The sequence below is a fragment of the Vicia villosa genome, linkage group LG4 (assembly GCF_029867415.1).
Source record: "Vicia villosa cultivar HV-30 ecotype Madison, WI linkage group LG4, Vvil1.0, whole genome shotgun sequence".
Classification (NCBI taxonomy): domain Eukaryota; kingdom Viridiplantae; phylum Streptophyta; class Magnoliopsida; order Fabales; family Fabaceae; genus Vicia; species Vicia villosa.
The window spans coordinates 89,846,900-89,860,490 of NC_081183.1; positions in this window are offsets into that span (position 1 = coordinate 89,846,900).

Here is a 13,591-nt window from a genome sequence, read left to right on the forward strand (position 1 = left end):
CACTGCTTTTATTGACTTTGCCTTTTGTAGCTTCTAACGTTCCTTTTGTCAGTCAGAGATTTGACGTTATAGCCTTTTCAACTTGTACTTTCTTCTATACTCAGAATATGTAGAATGAACGTTTGAATATCAGGGTCTTCAACTTTGGTGCAGATGCAACTTTTGTCTTCAGACTTGAGAAGTGCTTTGAGCGTGATACCATCAGATCTTTAGAGCTTTACTTCTGACTGCCATCTTCTGATGCTTTCCAGTTCATGTTCTGATTTTGTAGGACCATCTTCTGATGTCTTTCCAGACCATGTTCTGATGAAGCACTCCAGAACTTCTGGGTCAGAGCCTCTGAGCGTTGATTTTGTGCATACTCTTTTATACTTTTCCTGAAATGGAAAACGTGAATAATTATAGTACCACATTCTCTTATACAAAATTCATATATAATGTTATCATCAAAACTAAGAATATTGATCAGAACATTTCTCGTTCTAACAAAATCACCTTGTGCAAATCTCTCTCTCTCAAATCATTCCACACATCAATGACGTTTTCCATGAAAAATATCGATTGACCAATGGAGTTTGACACAGAGCGCATAATCCAAGAATGAACCACCATGTTACAGCGAGTCCAAGCACAGAAAGATGGATCAAAGGTATTTGTTGGAACTAGAATCGTGCCTGTCGCTACCGCGAAAAATGGATCAGAGTCGCCACTAATATATTCATCCCATCGCGGGAAAGGAATATCAGAAACCTAACTCAGAACAAGGACAAGGTCTTTCGACCAGAGAACAGGGCACGGGAGTCGGTTACGCGAGGGGAAGGTGCTAGCACCCCTCACGCCCATCGTACTCGATGGTATCCACCTATGTTTGTTTCTATCTAAAGGGTGTATCTATGTCTAAACCTAAATGCGAATGCATGCAAAAGAAATACGGGGAAAAGAAGGAATTATTTACAAGTGTGTTCGCTTAGGCCCCGCGACCCAATGCCTACGTATCCTTTTCAGGAATCAGAACGACCGTAGTTCGGCTTCATAGTTTCCATTTGTTTTGTGTTTTTTAGTTGAACAGCGGTTAAGGTTGTCGCACGCTCGCGAAAAATGAACAGAGTCGCCACCAATGTATTTATCCCATAAGGGAAAGGAATACCAGGAAACCTAACAAAGGAAGGAACAGGGTCTTGCGACCAGAGAATCAAGGTACGGGAGTCGGTTACGCAAGGGGAAGGTATTAGCACCCCTCGCGCCCATCGTACTCGATGGTATCCACCTATGTTTGTTTCTATCTAAAGGGTGTGTACTATGTCTATGTCTATATGCGAATGAATGCAAAAGAAATACGGGGAAAAGAAGGAAATATTTACAAATATGCTCGTTCAAGCCCCGCGACTTGATGCCTACGTATCCTTTTCAGGAATCAGAGCGCCGTAGTTCGGCTCCATAGTTTTTGTTTGTTTTTGTGTTTTTTTAGTTGGGCGGGGTTAACGCTCGCGCTCTTGCATAAGGGATCGACCTAGGATGCAATAGAGCGGAGATAACGATGCCCTTAAGAAAGGAGAGAGAAGAGAGTTTGAGCGTTTCGAGGAAATCCCTAAAGCAAGGGAAACTCGAGTTACTCTTTGGTTTGTGTTTTTTAGAATTTGGGAACTTACGCCCGAACGGTTCCCTAAAGCAAGGGAGATCCAAGCACTCGAACATTCCCTAAAGCAAGGGATGTTCAAGCTTCCAATCCCTTTTTAAGATTTTTCACTTTGATTATTAGTGTTTTAAGTATTTTCTTTGTATTTTTTATGGGGAGTTTATTCAAGTATTTATTAGATGTTTTATGTTGTAAAAGAAAAAGAATGAAAAAAGGGAACTAGTCCTAATTTCTACATCTATGTTATTGATTATCCTAAAAGAAAATGGGGAGAGAAAAACAATTAAGCATTGAAAAATATTCACAAAAGGAAAGGAAATTAAACTCTAAGCTATTTATGGGAATATTCACAACCAAAGGCATTTTTATTCATGTGAGAAACCAATTTGAATTAACACAAGAAACTATTTATTTATTATTTGGTTTACTATGCAAAAAATCTATTAAGACTAAAAGGGATCGATTAAAAACAATTAATAAAATAAAATGCAACTTCTAAAAATCTAATTGGTGAGGAAATTTTTATGGTTGTTTTTACTTAAAAAAAATTATTAAACAAAAAGGAATAAAAGGTAAGAACTATTTCACTTGGTTTTTATTAGCAGCAGGAGGTGTATAACAAAATATGAACAGAATTCCAGATAGAGGTACGCTGGGCCTGATATCAGGGGGTGGAGAGAGCAGAAGCGCCCAGGCCCAATGCTGCACCATCCACTTTCAGCTTTTTGTTCAATTTCAGCACTTATTATTTCTTCATTTTCATTCAGCATGCCACATTATTCATGAAATAAACGTGACATAATATTCAGCTTAACATGTCAATTGGTCAAGGGGAACTTAAGTCACTAAATGCCAAATCAATTCCCTGGACCAGTAAGAATTAACCACATCACGTTTTCAATCATTTGGATAAAGACAAGATTTCAAAAAAAATTGGAAATGATCAAATGCGAATACGCCACGTAAGCAGAGCAAGGTAATACAGATGAACAGAACTAGACGCCGGAGCTAGGGCTCCGGTCGTCTTCTCCGGTAGCCACCACCGTCGGCCACCGCTACACACTTAGAAAATCACGAAACTCACACCACTCCGCTCGGTTCTCCACACTGATTACAGATCCGGCTTTAGTTTTCACTGAATGTTCCTCTAACATGCAAACCGAAATGAACTCTAAAGCTTTAACATAACCAAGCTCCATGAAAATCAACACTACTCACACAGATCAACTCCTATTCTTTCATGGAACTCAAATAAACGATTCACACATTCAAATACTGACGGATTCGGACAAAACAGGATACAGCATTCAAGAGATCACAAGCAACGAATATTCATACTAACTGAACTGCTAGATAACAGAGCTTCATCTCATGAATTCACCACATGCATATGCTATTTAACACAGGTTATTTCCATGCTACAAAGGACTTGGAATCTTACCTGAAGCGAGTTTTGGATGAAGTGATATTCGACTTCGCGAACGCTTTGACTCCGGCTGAGAGCTAAGATTCGTGTCCTTGAAGCTTTACTCGCAAAGATGGTGATGATGACGTGATCTTGAGCAGCAACGTGATGGTGGAGAGTGCAAAGAATCGTTGATGCTGATTGAGAGTGGATGAAGGTGAAGGTTGTTGACGGTTAGAAGTTTGTTACGGCGGCCGGAGTTTGTTGCCTCAGGGTGGTTGACGGTGGCGGAATGAGTGGAGGAAGAGAGAACTGAAGGGGAGGGAGAATGTGGAGAGGAGGAGTGTGAAATGAGAAGAAGAGGGGAGAGAACGAAATGTAAATGAATCGTCGATCCGTGAGAGTGTGTGTGTAAATGTTTATATAAGGAGTGTATGAAGAGAGTGGGTACGTTTTCTTGAGTGTGGAGCTTGAATCATAGCTTGCAATGAGCTTTTTTTGGTTTCTCGAGTGTGGGACTTGGAGGGCAATGCTTAGTGAGCGAGTATGTCTTTGCTTGGTGAGCTTTCGACTGAGCTTTTACATGGCAGTGTATGCATAGCTTAATATGGAAACATGATGGTGATTTGCTCTTGTGTTGCAGCAAAAAGCGGATGCTAAGAGTGCCCATGCAGTTCACTTTGATGTCATCTCTCTCTCCCTATGGTCCACCATCTGAGTCAAGTTTGGTATTATTGCAAAGAGGAAGTGGAATTAAAGGATTTTGATGTTGATGGGTCTTTGATATGGGGCTTGTAGGTGTAATGAAATGGTCATGAATATGTGGTATCACTACTGATAAGGATAAGCGTACACATGACAAGCTTTTAACCCCTGGCCTTGGACAAACGTGACTAGCCGAGGACATGACTTTGAGCCTTCTTGCCTTGGTCCATGCATGTCCAGTTGACATAATCCATAGCTTATTGGAAAGAGCACGTGGCATGGAAGGGTTTAAAACAAAGATTGATCTCAATGGGAATTTATAGACTTCTAAAATTACGCTGGAAAATGGCACTCCATGTGCTCGATCATATGCTCACGTTATGCCTTGCGTACTGGCCCAAATCCTCGGCATAGCATAATTTGGTGAGGGCATGGCTTTGGAGCTCCACACTTGGTTCAATGCCCACTTGATTGACTTAGTTTTTGCTTCAGTGTATAGAGGGCATGGAGGAGAAGAGATGAATATCGAGTTTGCATTCTTAGCGCATTCATACACCTCTGAAGCTAGCTTGAGATTTGGCATGCCACCTGTTTGACAAAAGGCTTGCGGGCGTGCCTTGGAATCTGCCCAGCTTGTCTCGCCTTCAGTGTTATCTTCCATACTTTCCCTCTCTATAACTCTTAATCCATGGCTCTAATGAAAAAACACTCAACTACAATCTTGTCCATCTCCATGAGAGGGATAATATTGATGTTGACCACTTCTTAAAATAGTACCTGAATCCACATGTAATCAGGCTGCCAAGCTGACTGTTCATTCATTCCAAAAACCTCAAGATTTTCTCTAAGTGTAGAACTTACTATTTTTAGAATTTCCAATTTCAACTATTTTCCAAAAATGGCAGTTTTGAATATTTTTGATTTTATTCACTTCTTTGACTCTTCTTTGACCGATTCTTTCGCCAAAAGTCGATATCTGAATAATTCTTCTGATTTTGACCCGAAAGTCGACTATTCCGATTTTTCCGACTATTGATGAAATTCTCGATTAAATCTCTTCCACTCACATCCAATCAGACAAACACATCCACACAGTCAGTATGAGACGTTTTCCACACATAGAAGCCACTTCTGATTAAATGTCGACCAGAAAGTCAACTGGTTGACTTTGGTCGAAGAAACCCTGATTTAAAGAACCAGATGATTTGCAAGCTTGTACCCTCTAATCAATGCCCTGATTTGAAGCAGAGACACCCCAATCCAGGAGCTTCAATGAACATAGAGTCACATGATTATACCTCAGTTTTCTTTATTTTCTGATCAGGCTCCCTTGTAATAGAGCTTTTTCTTGCTAGCCTTTGAATAGTACCAATGATATGAATGCATGGATGTGAGTTATGACCTAAGTGATGTATGTACATGAATGCAAAGCCTAAGCCAGTTAGAAGTTAAAGGGTAGGACAAATTTGGGGTATGACAGCTGCCCCTATTTAATCATCTTAGACCTGAAGGTGAGATCGGCGTTAGCCTTTCGAACATTCGAGGTAGAAGAAGATTAAATATCAGAGTACCAGAAATTTGTCCTAGAAAGAAGATGGTGTAAATGATATCCTTATTTTTTGTTTTTGATATCTGCTGGGGAAAGAGAAATTTGTTTTTCTGGTGGAAGAATATACAGTGAATAATGGATTTGAATGGTGGTAGCTTGTGACGTGGTAGCGATGCCGACACGGGGTTTTCAAAGAGAATGGTTGTGTGAAACAATGATCGAAAGAAAAAGACCTCGTGCGATTTACGACTCAACATCAGGACTGAAAGGAATAAGATCGCGTGGCGATCTATGACTCAACATCGAAAAAATCTCGTGCGGTTTTCCACACTTTGGAAAGGAATAAGATCTCGTGGCGATCTATGACTCGACATCGAAAGAAAATCTAGTGCGATTTTCCACACTTTGGAAAGGAACAAGATCTCGTGGCGATCTTATGACTCAACATCGAAAGAAAATCTCGTGCGATTTTCCACACTTTGGAAAGGAATAAGATCTCGTGGAGATCTATGACTCGACATCGAAAGAAAATCTCGTGCGATTTTCCACACTTTGGAAAGGAATAAGATCTCGTGGCGATCTATGACTCGACATCGAAAGAAAATCTCGTGCGATTTTCCACACTTTGGAAAGGAACAAGATCTCGTGGCGATCTATGACTCGACATCGAAAGAAAATCTCGTGCGATTTTCCACACTTTGGAAAGGAATAAGATCCCGTGGAGATCTATGACTCGACATCGAAAGAAAATCTCGTGCGATTTTCCACACTTTGGAAAGGAACAAGATCTCGTGGCGATCTTATGACTCAACATCGAAAGAAAATCTCGTGCGATTTTCCACACTTTGGAAAGGAATAAGATCTCGTGGCGATCTATGACTCGACATCGAAAGAAAATCTCGTGCGATTTTCCACACTTTGGAAAGGAACAAGATCTCGTGGCGATCTATGACTCGACATCGAAAGAAAATCTCGTGCGATTTTCCACACTTTGGAAAGGAATAAGATCTCGTGGAGATCTATGACTCGACATCGAAAGAAAATCTCGTGCGATTTTCCACACTTTGGAAAGGAACAAGATCTCGTGGCGATCTATGACTCGACATCGAAAGAAAATCTCGTGCGATTTTCCACACTTTGGAAAGGAATAAGATCTCGTGGCGATCTATGACTCAACATCGACTCGACATCAGGGGACGAAAGAAGACATTGTGTCAGACGCTCATCAGGAACTGAGGATACCTCGTATCGGCACCGCGGCTTAAAAGTGTTTGTAGTGTGATAGCGGATATCAGGCAAAGTTTGTACAGGTAACAACTTTGAGGGGATGGGTCATTGTTCTGATTGAGGGATGATTTGTATTATCTGGCTTATGCTTTGTATGCATGTTTGACTTTTTCTATGGCGTAGTGTTCCGCTTTTGACGGATATGTTACGCTTTTGAGGATGCAAATGCTATATGCAATGGATTCTATATGCAAAGAGTGCCAACTAAAGGCCTTCGGTGGAACCGGAGAGTAGGATCATTGGGGTCCGTTGCCTTGTGATCTTGAACCATCATCGTGAATTGATATTGGAACCCTACAGTACCAAAGATTGTTGGTAATTGCATTGGGGGTTGGAATATATCCCTGCTGGGGATAAAATGACTTTGCTCGACTTTCCTTACATCCTATGCTGCTTGGGGAATCACGAGTCTTGAGAGAGTATGGACCTTTTCAGGTGCCCCATGCTTACCAGTACTGATGAATTATACTCTGGAACTTTCACGTGGGATGATGATGACTTTTGTGACACGTCATGAGTCAAGATGATGGCTAGAACCTGCAACCTACACAGAAAACAACGTTTGGATGCAAATGGTGCCCCTTCGAGCACTTTTATGTTTACGTAACATCATGTTTCGTTTTGATTTTGTGATTATCGCCCCCATGTTCTCAATGCACTGTTTAATAACGAATTAAGTCACACCTCGCATGCGTAAAATGAAAAGAAAGAAAGCAAGCTTTTGCATCAAAAGATCATTTTATTGATGGAATGCCTGTGAACAGGCTTCTGTACAAGGAAGCAACTCCTAAATGAGGTAGTTGCGAAAAAGAAAATACAAATGCAAAGAGCAAAATGGCAAAGAGAAATGCTCGGATTTCCACTAAAACTGATATTGCTACAGTTCCCATATCCTCGATCCTCTCAATGCTTTGCTTCAGAAGGGTAGTGGTTGGATTGATCTGTCCGTTCGGCCAAGGGCGTATAGTGGTCTTTGTGAAGGATATTCAGACTGCAGCCTCTCGCTTTTGATCCCTAACTTTTGCCTGGATCGCCCTTTCGGGTTTTCAATCCAGCGGGATGCCCCTTTTTGCCTAAGCCGCCCTTTCGGGTTTTCAACTTAGCGGGTTATTCTTTTTTTTTTGTTTTATCCCTAATTTTTGCCCAAACCCTTTTGGTTTGCCGGGATGCCCTTATTTTTGCCTAGGTACATCGACCTAGCGGGTCTTTTATGCGTAGTATTTTTTGACTGAGTCTGAATTGACTAGAAGCGGAACGTCTTCCCCATCCATCTTTGTCAGGATTAAAGCACCACCTGAAAATGCTTTCTTCACAATGTATGGTCCCTCATAGTTGGGAGTCCATTTGCCCCTTGGATCAGTGTGAATTGGCAAGATCTTCCTTACGACTAGGTCACCTGTGTGGAATTCTCGAGGCCGAATCTTCTTGTCATACGCTTTCTTGATCCTCTTTTGGTACAACTGGCCATGGCAGATAGCAGATAAGCGTTTTTCCTCAATTAGATTGAGATGATCAAGCCTCGTTTGAACCCATTCTGTTTCATCGAGTTTGGCGTCCATCAAGACTCTCAATGAAGGAATTTCCACTTCAACAGGTAGTACGGCCTCCATACCGTAGACAAGAGAGAAGGGAGTTGCCCCAGTTGAAGTACGAACCGAAGTTCTATAGCCATGCAAAGCAAATGGCAACATCTCATGCCAATCTTTATACGTTCTAACAATCTTCTGGACAATCTTCTTTATATTCTTGTTAGCAGCTTCGACTGCGCCATTCATCTTTGGCCGATAGGGTGATGAATTGTGATGTTCAATCTTGAACTCTTCACACAACTCAGCCATCATCTTGTTATTAAGATTGGACCCATTATCAGTGATGATCTTGTTTGGAACCCCATATCGGCATATGATCTCTTTCTTGATGAAGCGAGTAACGACTTGCTTGGTCACGTTTTTGTAAGAAGCAGCTTCAACCCATTTGGTGAAGTAGTCAATGGCAACAAGAATAAATCTGTGTCCATTCGAAGCTTGGGGCTCTATCCGTCCGATCATGTCTATGCCCCACATAGCAAAGGGCCAAGGCGACGTCAGGACATTCAGAGGAGTTGGAGGAACATGAATTCTGTCAGCATACACTTGACATTTGTGACATTTTTTCACATACACATAACAATCACTTTCAATCGTCATCCAATAATATCCTGCTCGCAAGATCTTTTTTGCCATAGAATGTCCACTGGAATGAGTTCCAAAAGATCCTTCATGAATTTCCCGCATGATCAATTCTGCTTCGTGTCTATCCACGCATCTGAGCAAAACTGAATCATAGTTTCTTTTGTACAGGACGTCTCCTGACAAGAAAAATTTGGATGCTAACCTTCGAAGCGTTCGCTTATCACCAATCGTAGCATCTTCGGGATACTCTTGCTTCTCAACATACCTCTGATGTCGTAATACCATGGCTTTTCATCATACACATCTTCAGTAGTGAGGCAGCGGGCAGGGAATGCATGTGCGGGTTCTTTGTAACGGAGGATCCTTATGTCTGGCACTTCTTTAGGGGAACTAACTCTGAACATAGCTGCCAAAGTAGCCAAGGCATCCGCCAATTGATTCTCCTCTCGGGGGATATGATTGAAAGTGATTTCCTCGAAAGCAGGCAACAACTCCAAGACATAGTCCTTATAAGGGACTAAATTGGGGTGTCGTGTCTCCCAATCACCTCTCACTTGATGTATAACCAAGGCAGAATCCCCATACACCTCAAGGATCTTGATCCTCATGTCAATGGCTGCTTCGAGACCCATTATGCAAGCTTCGTATTCTGCGACATTGTTTGTGCAATCAAAGCATATTCTAGCTGTGAAAGGGATGTGGGTTCGACGAGGAGAAGTCAAAACTGCCCCAATACCATGGCCCATAGCATTTGATGCACCGTCGAACGTGAGAGTCCATCGCTCTCCTGGTTCGGGTCCTTCATTATCACCCAGTTTCATAATATCTTCATCAGGAAAGTCAAACTTCATTGACTGATACTCTTCTAATGGCTGATGAGCAAGATGATCTGCAAGGACACTTCCTTTGATGGCCTTCTGCGTGACATACTGGATATCATATTCTAATAAAAGCATTTGCCATCGGGCTAGTCTTCCTGTAAGGGCCGGTTTTTCAAAGATGTACTTTATCGGGTCCATTTTTGAGATCAATAGAGTGGTGTGAGTCAGCATATACTGTCTCAGTCGGCGAGCAGCCCATACCAAAGCACAGCAAGTTTTCTCGAGTAGTGAGTAGCGGGATTCACAATCGGTAAACTTTTTGCTCAGGTAATAAATGGCGCACTCTTTTCGACCAGACTCGTCATGTTGGCCCAACACACACCCCATAGATCCTTCAAGCACAGTTAAGTACATAAGAAGCGGTCTTCCAGGAACCGGAGGCATGAGAATTGGTGGTTCTTGGAGATACTGCTTGATCTTTTCAAAGGCTTCTTGACAATGATCATCCCATCGGATATCTTGATTTTTGCGCAGCAACTTAAAGATGGGTTCACAAGTGTCAGTGAGATGAGAAATGAACCTGGCTATATAATTCAGTCTCCCAAGAAACCCTCGAACTTCTTTTTCATTCTTCGGTGCTGGCATATTCTGTATTGCTCTTACTTTATCAGGGTCAACCTCAATCCCTCGTTGACTCACAATGAATCCAAGTAACTTTCCTGATCGCACTCCAAAAGTGCACTTGTTTGGATTAAGCCTCAACTTGAATTTTCGCAAACGAGCAAACAATTTTTCAAGATATACCAAATGTTCCTCCTCAGTTTGGGATTTTGCAATCATATCGTCGACGTACACCTCAATCTCTTTATGGATCATGTCATGGAAGAGAGTCACCATTGCTCGTTGATATGTTGCACCAACATTCTTAAGACCAAAAGGCATCACCTTATAACAATACGTACCCCACGGAGTGGTAAAAGTAGTCTTGGTCATATCTTCAGGAGCCATCTTTATTTGATTATAGCCAGAAAAACCATCCATGAAGGAGAACACCGAATACTGAGCAGTGTTGTCGACTAGCACGTCAATATGAGGCAGAGGGAAATCATCCTTCGGACTTGCCCTATTCAAATCTCGGTAGTCAACACACATGTGTACCTTTCCGTCCTTCTTAGGAACAGGTACTATGTTTGCAATCCAAGGAGGATACTCACACACGGATAAGAAGCCTGCTTTCAACTGTTTTTCAACTTCCTCCTTGATTTTCAAAGCCATGTTAGGTCGGGTTCTTCGTGGTTTCTGCTTTACAGGCGGACATTCTGGTTTGAGCGGTAGCCTGTGCATAACTATGTCCGTGTCTAAACCAGGCATGTCTTCATATGACCAGGCGAAGATATCAACATACTCTCGAAGCAACTCAATCAACCTTCTCTTTACATCACTTTGCAAAGCGGCACCTATCTTGACTTCTCTCTTTGCTTCTTCCGTACCGAGGTTGATAATTTCTATGGCTTCTTGATGTGGCTGAATAGATTTCTCTTCTTGTCTCAGAAGTCTTGCCAATTCTTCAGGGACTTCACAATCTTCCCCACTATCCTCATCAGCTTGGTCAATTGGATTCTCAAGGATATCAGGACGTGGAACTGTAACATTATCATTTTTGATGGAATTCGAGCCTGATCTGCACGATGGATGATTTATGCCTTAGAATGCAACACATAAAAATAAAAAGAAGAAGGCTTTGCCATTTTTGAAAAAGTTTTTTAAAGTAAAAACAAAAATGAAAGAAATGGAACAGTAATTGCATGCGAAGATATGATTTTCATTCAATATTAAACAAATTGAAACAACATGGGGGCCCTTCTTTGTACAAATGGTCAAAATGCTTAGGGCGAAGCATATGACTTATCGAAACAAGAAAATTACATCTCCATAAAAGTGACTCTGGGGATGTCCAAGATAGTCCAATTGTTGAGCTCCTGTCCAGGTGCAGCATGGCAAATGAATCTGGAGAGATCTTCTTCATCATCATCATCCACGGCGAGAACCTGACTTCCAGAACTGGTGCTTGCACTGACGAACACTTGAGAAATGGGGGGGATCACCTTCTTTCCAGGCATTATGCTGAGCTGAGTAGAAGAAGATGGTTGATACCCGAGGCCATACTTGTCTCGCTTCTCATGAACATCAATCAGCTTGCCCCAGGCACTATGGGGAGTGCCAGCTTCTAAGAAGGCCTTAGCATCATTCAGAGACGAGAGGGGCGCTCCGAGTTCCTTCTTATTCTCAACCACAGGGAGTTTATCAACCGACACAATCTCCAATGCCTGAAAAGGTGTCTCTTGTATCTCTCCCTCCACTTCAACATAACGGTATGATGCCAGATTATTGACTATCAAATCCTCTTCACCAGTGATCACAACAATCGTGTCATTCACAACAAATTTCAAACACTGGTGGAGAGTAGATGTCACAGCTCCAGCAGCATGAATCCAAGGACGACCCAAGAGGCAAGTGTATGAAGGGTTTATATCCATAACGTAGAAGGCAACGTAGAACATGTGAGGACCAATCAAGACAGGTAGATCAATTTCTCCTTCTACGGACCTTCTAGAACCATCAAATGCTCTAACACTCATAGTGCACGGTCTCATCATAATCCCATCCATACTCAGCTTAAACAAAGTGGCCTTGGGCATCACATTAAGAGAAGAACCTGTATCAATCAGAACTCGAGACAACACAGCATCCAGACACTTGACGGAGATATGCAATGCTTTGTTGTGTGCTCTACCCTCAGGTGGAAGTTCATCATCAGAAAAACCCAAACAATTACCAGCAGCAATGTTGGTCACAACCCCTTCAAACTGAGGCACGGTAATGTCTTGAGTCACGTGAGCGGAAGCCAGAACTTTCATCAGAGCATCACGATGAGCTTCAGAATGTACCAAGAGAGACAAGATGGAGATCTTGGCTTGAGTCTGATCAAGTTGGTCAATCACTTTGTAATCACTTTTCTTAATGATCTTCAAGAGTTGCTCGGCATCTTGTGCATTACGTGTTACAGGAGGATCAACAGCAACTTGCTTTCCTTTTGCTTGTGTACTAGCCTCTTTATTGGTCTCTTTAGGAAGCGGAGGAGGGGCAGCAAAGATCCGACCACTACGGGTAATGCCACTAGTGCCAGTAATATTAGTGATGCTCGAATTACCCACTGGAGGACAATCATATTTCTTCCCTCGAATATACACGGCATTATAACTCCAAGGAACAGCCTTAGAATCATTCACAGGAGAAGGAGCAAGAGATGAGGTTGAAGGAGTCAAAGGAGCATTTGGAACCTGAATAACCAACGGAGTCCTCGGAGCTTGAACGACCAAAGGAGTACTCGGAGCATGAATGACCAAAGAAGTGTCCCGAGTCCTTGACACTTCAGCAGGATAGTAAGGGATCTCTAAAGTGGCCACATCTTCATTAGGAACAACCCTTTCCACCCTAAGGACGCCTTCGTCCATCAGCTTCTGGATTTCCTCTCTCAACCTAGTGCATTCCTCAGGATTAGAAGAACATTGCAAACAGTAGTCATGTAGTTCACACAAAACCTTTTGTTGCATAAGATACTCTCTGACAACTGCTAGCGGTATCCTAACCTCATTAACATCATTTACCAGGATCTGATCATCACATAACTCAATAGCATTGGTCGTACCAACATGAGGAGGCATAGGATTATTCTGCACATTAGGACCAGTAGGAGCGAACGAGATAAGCTTGTCGTCAAGGAGATCCTGAACCTTCAATTTGAATGCTCTACACTTTTCAATAGTATGGCCTGGAGCCCCTGAATGAAATTCACATCGAGCATTAACATCATAACCGGGAGGGAGAGGACTAGGTGGAGGTCCAAGTTCACGGAGTTGTACCAATTGACCAGCAAGCAACTGAGGGAGAAGCTGAGCATATGACATCGGAACCGGATCGATACGCCTATCTTGGAATCTTGTTCTTTGCGGTCCC